The sequence below is a fragment of the Phyllobates terribilis genome, unplaced genomic scaffold (assembly GCF_046119375.1).
Source record: "Phyllobates terribilis strain yellow unplaced genomic scaffold, ASM4611937v1 Scaffold_5__5_contigs__length_657084704, whole genome shotgun sequence".
NCBI lineage: Eukaryota > Metazoa > Chordata > Amphibia > Anura > Dendrobatidae > Phyllobates > Phyllobates terribilis.
Genome location: NW_027362765.1, coordinates 26394761 through 26408745, shown reverse-complemented (window position 1 = coordinate 26408745; position 13985 = coordinate 26394761). Strand labels below are relative to the sequence as shown.

The 13985-nt window shown below is 48.2% G+C and overlaps 1 protein-coding gene across 3 annotated transcripts in view; it reads right to left on the bottom strand.

Moving 5' to 3' along the window:
* The window catches only part of LOC141271778 (uncharacterized), a 76804-nt gene that overhangs the window by 29013 nt on the left and 33806 nt on the right, over positions 1-13985 (bottom strand). The gene's annotated exons all lie outside the window — the stretch shown is intronic.

Below are 13985 nucleotides of genomic sequence, written 5' to 3'. Positions count from 1 at the left end.
CTGGTGGAGGACTCAAGCAGTGGTGGCTCAGGAGTAGTGTGGAATCATTAACGTGTTACTATCTTTATTATATTCTGTTTTTTTCCTAACATCTACTAATAAAACCTATATACTTTAGATCACACATCAGACAAAAAAAAAAGAAATGGTCATGAGCCCACAGATATATAGAAAGTAACTAACTCTTTATTAGGTAAAAGAAGTCTAGGTCCAAAACATGAACACAGTAGTTTAAACAGCGTCATCCACAGCCCACCACCAGAGGAAGGCAGGGCTGGCACCATTCCAGCAAGAGAGGACACTTATGGGTCGGTGTGATGCGCCCAGGGGATGGGGACGACTCGGCGCCGCGGAGGAAAGAACGGACAGAGGCGGTAGTTGAAGTCATCCAAGTCTTTACTCACTTTGGTGTCTAGTCAGCTCAGAGCTCCTCTCCGCTGTCACACAGCGAGCTGCGGCCGCCAGGGTGGGGTTCAGCACTCTCCAGATAGTTCAGGAGCACTTATCAGGACCCCCGCTCTAGTGTGTTCCTCTCTGGTTCAACTTCTCCCGCCTTGTGTCCCCACTGAGTCCCGTACAGGTACTACGATGTCCCTTGTGGGTAACGTGTAGTTCCCGGACCGACTAGGTGCCCTTCTTGGTGACTTGTGGTGAGAACGTGGCGTGAAGGCCCCGTCACACTAAGCGACGCTACAGCGATCCCGACAACGATACGACCTGTCAGGGATCGTTGCTGCGTCGCTATGTGGTCGCTGGTGAGATGTCAAACAGTCAGATCTTCCCAACGACAAAGCAACGATGCGGCAACCCGTAACGATCTGTATAACGATGCACGCCTATGTGTTTCTGTGTCTGGGTCGTTAACAAGGTCGTTGGTAAGGTGTCAAACACAGTGATGCATGCTACCCAGCGGGGCCTCAACGATCAAAGAAATGTCCAGACCATTCCGACACGACCAGCGATCTCACAGCAGGGGCCTGGTCGCTGCTAAGTGTCAAACGTAGCGAGATCGCTACTGAGGTCGCTGTTGCGTCACAAAACTTGTGACTCAGCAGCGATCTCGCTAGCGATCTCGCTAGCGATCTCGCTTAGTGTGATGGGGGCTTAAGGCCGGGTCCCTCTGGATAAACTCAGATTAGGGCATACAGATGGCGACTCTGCTCCGTCCGTATCCCCCTGGGATCCACATAAGCCTCCGGACTTTTCCGACAGAGACGTAAAGTGCAACGTCAGATAATCGGGGACCGGTACCCCCTCTTGCGGCAGGGTCTCTCTGGCAGGGCCAGAATAAGGTATGCAGGTGGCGACTCTGCTCCGTCCGCACCCCCTGAGATCCTTTCGCCTGTGGAGCCTATCTCCTCTGCTCCCCTCCTGGGCCTTCTTGCTTGGACCCTGACCGGGGACAGAGCCGGTTATAACTCTGCCCCGACCCCCCCGTCTCGAGGCCTGAGACCGGGGACCGTGGACCCTCAGCCGGCTGCAGCCTTGTGCTGACTTGCTGTCCCAAAGACCCACGACCAAAGACCTTGTTATTAAAATGGCCTCCAGTTATATAGAATTCTAATAAAGTGCTTAGGTAAATTCTTCCTCCACCCTCACTCACTACGTGGTTCCCCCTAACTTTGGTTCCCCCCAACTCCTCCATTCAGGCCCGGGGCAGCACTATGGTGCTTTAGACCCCCTTGAGAACTGGAGTGGTGTAGTGTTGAGTGTGTGGTTGGGGTCCTGTGTAGTACTTCATCCTTACCTGGGAGAGGAGATACCACACCTCGTTCTGAGGTGCAGTACCCCTGTGGCGACTGAACCCTCAATGGCGCCACAGGTGTATGTCTCTACTTCCCAACACTGTTATTGCTATTGTTACAGCTAACAAAGAAATCCCCTAAAATATCAATATCTATTAATCCATTTAAAAACAATCCCAAACAATACGAGATATAGAAAAACACAGTATGGTGAGGAGATGTGTCAGCTAATATCTGTAGACAGTGGAAATAGATGTGCAGCTGATAATGTGTATAGCTGAAGGCTTTTTTCACTCTATAAAGGGACCATATTGATGACATCACACACTCCCAGAATGCTAGAGGGCTAATGCAGTGAGGACAAGTGTCCCCAAATGGTGTATAGCGCATGGACGCCGGCAGCAGGATCTTCCAGGGCGCATGTGCAGGTATTCCAGACACAAGAGGTCAAGATCACGATTTGAAAATGTGTCCTGGAACTCAGATAATGTCAGGACGTCTAAAACAGTGCCCCGTACAGGTGCATGAGCAGTACGAGTCCATCGATGCGGACCGCGCTCCCCCGCTGTCACAGCAACAGTCAGTTACCTGGAGGAGGCGCCGGCGCGGCATAGGAAAGGATAAGATATTGCTGCAGTTTACAAAAAATGCCACAACGGGAACCAATAAATGTCACAGTAGGTGCGATATTAACACCTATAAGGGAAAACATATAATGCAAGAGATTCATATAAGTTACTGCAGATATTTATATATCTTATTAAGGGCTAAAATAGATATAATCAGAATCAATATACAGTGAAGGAAATATATTTGAACCCTTGCAGTTTTTGTAAGTTTTCCCACTGACTAAGACATGAACAGTCTATAATTTTAAGCAATAACGTAGCTACCGGGGGGCAGAGCACTGAGGGGGCCCACCCGGAGCTACGTTACTGTAACTGTATCGGTGTGCACAGCACAACTTTACAGTTACACTCCGGGCAGAGCAGAGAGACTCTGTCCCTGGACTGCCAGGCGGCCGATATGCGGCCCTTGAGCAGGAGGGGGGGGGGCCCGGTTCCAGCATCAGGATCCCCAGCCCGTCACCGCCGCAAGTTAACTGATGAGAGAAGGAGCGCGACGCTCCCTCTCCCATCAGTCTCCCCTCTGCGTCTGATGTCAATGACATCATCACCTGGCGCCAGGCCGCTGTGCTGAAGATGTGTGCCGGCCGGGCGCTGGAGCAGCGAGGGAACGAGGAGGAGAGGTGAGTACAGTGTTAATTTATTTATTTTTCCTATTGGTGGAGGGTGATATTATGCTACATACTTTGCTTATGGTGGAGGAGAAGATTATACTACAGACTGCCTATGGAGGGGGGGGGGATTACACTACAGACTGCCTATGGGGGGGGGATTATACTGCAAACTGCCTATGGGGGGGGGGAGAGATTATACTACAGACTGCATATGGGGTGGGAGAGATTATACCACAGACTGCATATGGGGTGGGAGATTATGCTACAGACTGCCTATGGGGGGGGGGTTATGCTACAGACTGCCTATGGGTGGGAGTAGATTATACTACAGACTACTTATGGTGGGGAGATTATGCTACAGACTGCCTATGGGGGGGGGGGAGATTATACTACAGACTGCCTATGGGGGGGGGAGATTATGCTACAGACTGCCTATGGGGGGGAGATTATGCTACAGACTGCCTATGGGGGGGGGGAGGTTATAATATAGAATGCCTATGTGGGGGAGGAGATTATACTACAAACTGCCTATGGGGGGGAAGAGATTATACTACAAACTGCCTATGGGGGGATTATGCTACAGACTGCCTATGGGGGGGGAGATTATGCTACAGACTGCCTATGGGGGGAGGAGGAGATTATACTACAGACTGACTATGGGAAGGGGGGGGGAGATTATGCTACAGACTGCCTATGGGGGGAGGATTATGCTACAGACTGCCTATGGGGGGGAGATTATACTGGAAACTGCCTATGGGGGGGAGATTATACTACAGACTGCATATGGGGTGGGAGAGATTATACTACAGACTGAATATGGGGTGGGAGATTATGCTACAGACTGCCTATGGGGGGGGGGTTATGCTACAGACTGCCTATGGGGGGGATTAAGCTACAGACTGCCTATGGGGGGGTTATGTTACAGACTGCCTATGGGGGGGGTTTATGCTACAGACTGCCTATGGGGGGGATTATGCTACAGACTGCCTATGGGGGGGGATTAAGCTACAGACTGCCTATGGGGGGGTTATGTTACAGACTGCCTATGGGGGGGGTTTATGCTACAGACTGCCTATGGGGGGGATTATGCTACAGACTGCCTATGGGGGGGGATTATGCTACAGACTGCCTATGGGGGGGGATTATGCTACGGACTCCGCCTATGAGGAGATTATAGTATATGGAGGACTATCTGGTGCATTATACTATATGTAGGCTATTTATACAGTGTGGGGATTACAGTTATGGTCATACAGTCTGGGACATAATGTGGGGTCTTTGCACAGTGTGGGGGCCATCATACAGTGTGGGAGATAATGTGGGGTCTTTGTATAGTGTGGGGGCCATCATACAGTGTGGGAGATAATGTGGGGTCTTTGCACAGTGTGGGGGCCATCATACAGTGTGGGACATAATGTGGGGTCTTTGTGCAGTGTGGGAGATAATGTGGGGTCTTGGCACAGTGTGGGGGCCATCATACAGTGTGGGCGATAATGTGGGGTCTTTGTACAGTGTGGGAGCCATCATACAGTGTGGGAGATAATGTGGGGTCTTTGTGCAGTGTGGGGCCATCATACAGTGTTGGAGCCATCAGTTTGGAGCCTACTAAGGGGTCAGTATAATGTGTGGGGTACTATAAAGTGAGGGAGCATTATACTGTATATAGGAGAGCGTCATACTGTGTACAGGGGAGCTGTACATGGGGGGAGACTCAAGACATTTTTTAATGTTAAGTAAGCAGTTATCGTTATAGGGGAACTCAGGTTATTATGACTGTCAAAGGGGCACACAGACGGCATTATTACTTTCTAGGGGGCAAAATGTGGGCACTGTTTTCTAGGGCACTTGCACACATCCTTACAATATTCTAGAGGTTTTGTTTAACCATCTACAGGGCACACAGCAGGTGCAGTAATAGGGTCAGGTACAGCATCAGAGGCTCAGTATTGGGGTATCAGCAGGATGAGGGGTTTTTGCTGGTTGGGAATAGATGGAGACGGGGCCTGAAATGTAAGGAGTCAAATGTGTCTTTGTTGTGATCTCTGAGGACCTGAGACTGAGTCCTAGATGGAGAAGTTGTCGCGTTGGTCTGGGCCAGATGAAAAAGATGGGAAAAATGAACAATTTAATCAGAAAGAACGTCAGCTGTAAGTTACAATATATAACTGTGCTGTGATCTCCTATATGTTTTGCAGGACTGGCATCTATCAATATATGTCACCATATGGCGGTAATATCAGTGCTGGTCTTTGTATAGAGATTATTTTCAGTAACAGTGTGGTCATCTGCTGAGGTTTTCCTACATCCACTATCTGGGCGCACCACCATAGCTGTAATCAGGGTTACCTGGTAAGGGGCCCATTCAGAAGTTTCGCCCCCCTGAACCAAAACCCTAGCTACGCCTCTGATTTTAAGGGTAGGTTAATTTTAACATTGAGAGATAGAATATCCCAAAAAAAGTCAAGAAAATCACATTGTATAAATTAGATATATGTATTTGCATTTTGCAGTGAGAAATAAGTATTTGATCCCCTACAAACCATTATGAGTTCTAGCTCCTACAGACCAGTTAGACACTCCTAATCAACTTGTTACCTGCATTAAAGACAGCTGTCTTACATAGTCACCTGTATAAACGACTCCTGTCCACAGACTCAATTAATTAGTCAGACTCTAACCTCCACAACATGGGCAAGACCAAAGAGCTTTCTAAGGATGTCAGGAACAAGATCATAGACCTGCACAACGCTGGAATGGGCTGCAAAACCATAAGTAAGATGCTGGGTGAGAAGGAGAGAACTGTTGGTGCAATAGTAAGAAAATGGAAGAAATACAAAATGACTGTAAATCGACATCGATCTGGGGCACCATGCAAAATCTCACCTCGTGGGGTATCCTTGATCATGAGGAAGGCGAGAGATCAGCCTAAAACTACACGGGGGGAACTTGTTAATGATCTCAAGGCAGCTGGCACCACAATCACCAAGAAAACCATTGGTAACACATTACGCCTTAAAGGTTTAAAATTCTGCAGTGCCTGCAAGGTCCCCCTGCTCAAGAAGGCACATGTGCAGGCCCCTCTGAAGTTTGCCAATGAACACCTGTATGATTCTGTGAGTTATTGGGAGAAGGTGCTGTGGTCAGATGAGACAAAAAGACGTAGTTACTCACCGGTAACGGGATTTCTCAGAGCCCATAACGGCACCAAGGAGAGAGGGGATCCGCCCTTCAAGGACAGGAAACCTACAGATAAAAAGGGCGGTACCTCTCTCCTGCATACAGAGCACAGAGAGGACCCCCAGATTAGTAACACAAATTTTAACATTTTTAAGGAGTTTATCAGGAACACCTCGTGACTACATATAAATAACAAATAAGTGTGTACACCCATGCGTGAAGGGAGGGAATGTACGGGTGCCGTCATGGTCTCTGAGAAATCCCGTTACCGGTAAGTAACTACGTCTTTCTCCTTCCCCCATGGCGGCACCACGGAGAGAATTGCAGAGAAGTGTCGTTTAGGGAGGGACCACCGCTTTCAGAACCCTTCTACCAAAAGTAAGGTCTGAAGAAGAGGTTAGATCCAGCTGGTAGTGTTTAAAGAATGTAGAGGGGGAAGACCAGGTTGCAGCTCTACATATCTGTTCTACTGAAGCGCCGGCTTTTTCCGCCCAGGAGACTGCTACTGCCCTTGTCGAGTGAGCTTTCAGATTCTCCAGCACGGTTTCCCCACTTGACAAGTATGCCAGGGAGATGGCATCTCTTGTCCATCTTGCCAGTGTGCCCTTGGAAGCTTTTTGTCCCTTCTGAGGTCCCTGGAAGCACACAAAGAGAGCCCTATCCTTTCTACACTTTTGTGTGGCCTCTAAGTATTTGATAATGCACCTTCTGACGTCTAAGGTGTGTAGGTCTTTTTCCCCCCTGTTCTTAGGACTAGGGCAAAAGGAAGGGAGGGTGACCTCCTGCAATCTATGAAAGTGTGATCCCACTTTAGGAAGGTATGCTGGGTCAGTCCTAAGTGTCACCCTGTCCTCTAGGATTTGCGCGAAGGGGGACCCTGCCGATAGAGCTTGTATGTCGCTAACTCTTCGTGCTGACGTGAGAGCTACTAAGAGTGATGTCTCAAGAGATAGGGCTTTTAGAGATGCATCCGCTAAAGGTTCGTAGGGATGTTTGGTTAGGGCTGTAAGGACTAAGTTTAAGTTCCAAGGAGGAGTATTCCGGGAGGGGGATGAGCCTAGACCTGGATGATGCCTTGATGAATCTAGATATCCACCTATTTCTGGCCAGGTCGCAATTGTATAGGGCTCCTAATGCCGTAATTTGAACTTTCAGTGTGCTTGTGGCCAGACCCCATTCTAACCCCCTTTGTAGGAACTCTAAGATGGAAGTAATAGGGACCTCCCCTTGTACCTTAGAACTTGAATATGAGAGGAATTTTTTCCAGGTTTTACCGTAAAGTCTGGTAGTTACGGGTTTCCTGTAGTAGAGTGGAGATCAAATTTGGGGAAAAACCTCTATCCCTTAAGAGCGCCCTCTCAAAATCCAGGCTGTCATGTGTAGATTTGCTACCGGAGAATGGAGGACCGGTCCCTGGAAAAGGAGATCTGGAATTTCCGGAAGAACCCTGGGGTTGGAGGTGGACATTATCCTCAGCCAGGAAAACCAAGGCCTCTTTGGCCAGAAGGGGGCTATCAAAATTACGTTTGCCCTGTCTTCCCTGACTTTCCTCAGAACTGCCGGAATCAGTGCGATCGGGGGGAAAGGCATAGGCTAGCTGGTGGTTCTATGGGATTGTAAATGCATCTAGTGCTGCTGGGTTCCCCTTGGGGTTTATCGAGCAGAATATGTCTACTTTTTTGTTCTGCCAGTTGGAGAATAGGTCTATGGAAGGGTATCCCTACATTTCCGTGATTTGGTTGATTCAGCTCCCATTCGCCTTGTCTCAGCTGGGTTCGGTTCAGGAAGTCTGCGGTGAGATTTTCTGTTCCTTTTATGTGGAGTGCAGACAGAGACCCCAAATTGTTCCCGGCTAACAGGAGGATGGCTTTTGTTACTTGTAGTAGAGAATGGGACCGGGTCCCCCCCCTGGTGATTTAAGTATGCTACTACTACCCTGTTGTCCGAGAACACTTTTACATGGTGGTACTGTAGAGTGTTTAGAAATTCTGAGAGGGCGAATTTTACTGGTAAAAGTTCCTTCATGTTGGAGGATACGCCTTTTAAGTCCTTTGCCCAGACCCCTTGAGCTATTTGGTCCATGGAACGCCTCGGGTTAAACTGTCCACCTTCGCCCACCATCTTAGGGAAAGTAAGGTTTTTGATGACAAAGTTAGCTGACCGTCTAAGTGCCCTTTTAGCGATTTTTCTGCTCCCAAGATTTCCCACTGTAATTCCCTGGTATGTATCTCGGCCCAAAGGACCCCCGGAATACAGGCAGTCATGGAACCTAGAAGGGACATTGCTTTTCGCAGAGTCATAGAGGCGTGGTCCTTTACTTGAGATATCCGAGCTATCATTTTCTGAATTCTTCCTGCTGGGAGACGGCACTCTTGATTCCTCTAATCTAATAAAATGCCTAGATACTCTTGTACTTAGTCCGGCTCCATCTTGAACTTTTTTAGGGTCAAAAGCCAGCCTAAATTCGTCAAGGAATCCATGACCCTTGCCAGTTGGCCCTTGCAATGATGGAAAGAGTTGCTTATTATCAGCAAATCGTCCAGGTACGGGGTAATCAGAATGTATTGCTCCCTTAGATGGGCCATTACCTCCGCCACTATCTTTGTGAAAACCCGTGGGGCTATAGCTAGACCGAATGGGAGGGCCGTATACTGGTAGTGTTTGACTATTCCCTTTATCGATATTGCTATCCTTAAGAATTTCTGGTAATTTCTGTGTATGGGACGTGATAATAGGGGTCCTTCAGATCCAGGACAGCCATAAAACAGTCTGGAAACAACAGTTTTACTGACGATTTTATTGACTCCATCTTGAAGGTTTGAACCTTCAGAAATTTGTTCAATTTTTTCAGGTTTACAATTGTCCTGAAAGTTCCGTCCGTTTTTTTTTTTTAGGAACAGAGGGGAGTAGAATCCTTCGCCAGCCTCCTGGGCAGGGACTTCTTGAAGGACTGCTCTTTCTTTTAGACCTAAAATTTCTTGTTCTAGTGCTGATTGTTCTACTTCTGACGACCTCTTGGGGGTTATGACAAAGTTCGGTCGGGGAATGGCGTGAAACTGAAATTTTAGACCTGTTTATATCAGGTCTAAAATCTAAGGGCTGTTTGATATCTTTTCCCAGGCTGGGAGGAAATGAAGAAGTCTCCCCCCTACCAGGGGCTGACCCTCATTGGGCGGGTTTTTTATTGTCACTGGGGGTCTGTTAAACATAAATCCTTTAGTTTTTTTCTTCCTATCCTCCCACCTATCCTGGTCTTTGGGGAGTTTCCTGCGTATAAATTTTCTGCTCCGAAAGGGCTTCCTGTATGAAGTACTAGAGAGGATAGGGAAACGTTTCTTGTTATCCCCAGCCTTGTCGAGGATATCGTCAAGAGTAGGTCCAAATAGGAACTCACCCTCGCAAGGAATGGAACACAGCTTTGAATTTGTTGGGTGGTCACCCGGCCAGCATTTAAGCCAGAGGGCCCGTCTGGCTGCATTAGAGAAGCCCGCTGCCCTGGCTGCCAGCGTAACAGAGTCGGCTGACGCATCAGCCAAAAATGCTGCTGCGCCTTTCATTACTGGGATGGAGCCTAGTATATTATCCCTGGATGTTTTGTTTTTAAGTTGTGCCTCTAGTTGGTCTAGCCAGACCATTAATGATCCAGCTGTACATGTGGCTGCAACTGCGGGTTTTAACCCTCCCCCTGCGGCCTCCCAAGCCCCTTTTAGGTAGGTATCCGCTTTTTTATCCGTTGGGTCCTTTAGTACCCCTATGTCCTCAAACGGCAGGGAAATTTTTTTAGAGGCTTTAGCTATTGCCACATCTAATTTTGGCACTTTTCCCCAGAATGAACATACCGGGTCCACAAAGGGGTATTTCCTCTTAGGGGACAACAGGCCCTTTCTTTCTGGCTTTTTCCATTCTCTTTTAATGAGGGAGTGGACTTTATCATTGAAAGGGAAAGATCTTCTTTTCTTTTGTTCCAGGCCGCTGAACATCATGTCCTGGACCGATTTCTTGGGGCGAGGATCTACCAACCCCATGGTGGACCTGACTGCTTTAATTAAATTGTCCGTTTCCTCTATACTGTGTGCAGAATTATTATGCAAGTTGTATTTTAGAGGATTATTTTTATTATTGATCAACAACTATGTTCTCAATCAACCCAAAAGACTCATAAATATCCAAGCTTAATATTTTTGGAAGTTGGAGTGGTTTTTTTTTCGATTTGGCTATCTTAGGAGGATATCTGTTTGTGCAGGTAACTATTACTGTGCAGAATTGTTAGGCAACTTAATAAAAACCAAATATAATCCCATCTCACTTGTTTATTTTCACCAGGTAAACCAATATCAGTGCACAAAATTTAGAAATAAAACATTTCTGACATGCAAAAACAAAAAAAAAAAATTAGTGATCAATATAGCCACCTTTCTTTATGATGACACTCAACAGCCTTCTATCCATAGATTCTGTCAGTTGCTTGATCTGTTTTCAAATCAACATTGAGTGCAGCAGCCACCACAGCCTCCCAGACACTGTTCCGAGAGGTGTACTGTTTTCCCTCCCTGTAGACCTCACATTTTATGATGGACCACAGGTTCTCTATGGGGTTCAGATCAGGTGAACAAGGGGGCCCATGTCATTATTTTTTCTTCTTTTAGACCTTTACTGGGCAACCACACTGTGGAGTAGTTGGATGCATGTGATGGAGCATTGTCCTGCATGAAAATCATGTTTTTCTTGAACGATACTGACTTCTTCCTGTACCACTGCTTGAAGAAGTTGTCTTCCAGAAACTGGCAGTAGGTCTGGGAGTTGAGCTTCACTCCATCCTCAACCTGAAAAGGTCCCACAAGTTCATCTTTGATGATACCAGCCCATACCAGTACCCCACCTCCACCTTGCTGGCGTCTGAGTCGGAGTGGAGCTCTCTGCCCTTTACTGATCCAGCCTCTGGCCCATCCATCTGGCCCATCAAGAGTCACTCTCATGTCATCAGTCCATAAAACCTTTGAAAAATCAGTCTTAGGGTATGTGCCCACGCTGCGGAAGTGAAGCAGAAATTTTCTGCTTCATTTCTGCATGTCCTCTCCCGGATAAATGCATGCGGAATTCCGCACGCATTTATCGTGCGTTTATCGCGCGATTTCCACATGCGGAATTGCCTTGCGTTTTTTATTGCATTGCAAAGGCAATTCCGCTTGCAGAAACGCAAAATTAATTGACATGCTGCGGATTTTTCCCCGCATCATAAACGCAGCGGAAAAATCCGCAGCATGGGCATTAAACTTGCGGAATCCCCTTGGGGACCATGGGGGGCGGATTACATAGTGTTTCACAAGCGTTTACGCTGCGGAAATTCCGCAGCATATACGCTTGAAAAACGCTACGTGGGCACATACCCTTAAGATATTTCTTGGCCCATTCTTGACGTTTTATCTTATGTTTCTTGTTCAAAGGTGGTCGTTTTTCAGCCTTCCTTACCTTGGCCATGTCCCTGAGTATCGCACACCTTGTGCTTTTTGATACTCCAGTAACGTTGCAGCTCTGAAATATGGCAAAACTGGTGACGAATGGCATCTTGGCAGCTTCACGCTTGATTTTCCTCAATTCATGGGCAGTTATTTTGCGCCTTTTTTTGCCAACACGCTTCTTGCGACCCTGTTGGCTATTTCCCATGAAACGCTTGATTGTTCGGTGATCACGCTTCAAAAGTTTGGAAATTTCAAGACTGCTGCATCCCTCTGCAAGACATCTCACAATTTTGGACTTTTCAGAGACTGTCAAATCTCTCTTCTGACCCATTTTGCCAAAGGAAAGGAAGTTGCCTATTAATTAAGTACACCTTATATAGGGTGTTGATGTCATTAGTCAACACCTCTCCTCATTACAGAGATGCACATTACTTAATTGGTAGTTGGCTCTCAAGCCTATGCAGCTTGGAGTAGGACAACATGTATAAAAAGTATCATGAGATCAAAATACTCATTTGCCTAATAATTCTGCACACAGTGTATAGGAAAACAGCTACGTCCCCCTCCACCCCCGGAAGATGATGAGGACGAAGATAAGAAGGACGAATCTGAGTCTACCCCCTCCCCGTCCAAACTGCTAGATTCTGATACCGGAGACAGATTCCAGGTTTTCTCCCATTTCTTCCCTCCTTTCTGCAGGGACTTCAAGGTATTTTCTACCTGGGATTTAATCAAGGATCTGAGCTCTGAGGCGAACTTAGGGGTCTCCTCGCAAATTGTCTGTTCAATACAAGAGCTGCATAGTCTTTTCTCCCATGTGGTGGGCAGATCCTCTGCGCAAAGCGCGCAGTTCCTGTGTTTGGACTTGCACGTACTCTTCCTTCCCTGATGAGAGAAGAAAAAGAAGGGGTGGCCAAATTATAAAGTGAGCTTTCATGAAGATCACTTACCATCCTGCTGTAAGAGGGAGTACCAGATTTGGAGAGGAACCCGTTCCTGTAGATGGGTTTTTCCTCGAAGTTGACGCCCCGCTGGAGTCCTTGCCGCGCTGCGAAGACCTGCTGGAACGGCCGCTTCCGCCGTTACCTTGCTCGTACTGGCGGGAAGGGTCACCGGGGGGTCCTTTCACACGCTTCCCTTGTTGCGGCGGTGGTGGTGAATGGGGGTGAAGGGACTGCACCTCCTGTAGCTCCTCCTCGCTCATAGCTAATGCCAGAGTGTGCTAAAGAAGTACTTTCCCAGTGCTTAGCACCGGTATTTGAACCCCTATAGGGCTCCACCCCTCCACAGCTGGCTTGAATTTTCAATCAGCCAGCCGTGGGGCATTTGTGCGCTGCACCCCCCCTTGGGGGATATGGGCGTGCACCTCTTCCAGTGTGGGGGACACCCCGCTGAAGCTGTTGTGGGCGCAATGTGTGGCGTCACCGTCCGGTCTAGGGATCCCGCGCACGCGTCCAGACACGCCGCTACCAGAAATGCACTGCGGCATGCGTCACGCCCGGCCTGTGTGTGCCCAGTTACGACGACTCCCCAGTGGTGCACCGCGGCACACAGCACAAGGAGGCACCCGGCGCACACGCTCATGCGCAGTGAGACTCGGAAGTCCCAGGCCTACTCACCGCCCTGGACACCAGACACCACCAGAGAACGCGGCGGCTCCAGCCTTCTTCTGCGCTGCATCTCCCTGCCACCCTGGAAGCCCACTGACCTCAGCGGTGGCGCTTCAGGACACCGCACCAGCCAAGGCAGGGAACCCCCGCTGCCTGAGCCAGTCTGGCCAGGCCTGGTATGTCATTATCATGATTTTTCTTTCTTCTTAGAAAAGTTGTAGGTCCCCGTCACGGACAGGAAACCAACTGATGCGGGAGAGAGGTACCGCCCTTTTTATCTGTAGGTTTCCTGTCCTTAAAGAGTGGATCCCCTCTCTCTGTAGTGTCGTCATGGGGGAAGGAGAAACTGAGCTCTTTGGCATTAACTCAACTCGCTGTGTTTGGAGGAAGAGAAATGCTGCCTATGACCCAAAGAACACCGTCCCAACTGTCAAGCATGGAGGTGGAAACATTATGTTTTGGGGGAGTTTCTCTGCTAAGGGCACAGGTCTACTTCACCGCATCAGTGGGAGAATGGATGGAGCCATGCACCATAAAATCCTGAGTGACAACGTCCTTCCCTCCATCAGGACATTAAAAATGGGTCGTGGCTGGGTCTTCCAGACAATGACCCAAAACAAACAGCCAAGGCAACAAAGGAGTGGCACAAAAAGAAGCACATTAAGGTCATGGCCAGTCTCCAGACCTTAATCCCATAGAAAACTTATGTAGGAAGTTGAAGCTCCGAGTTGCCAAGCGACAGCCTCAAAATCTG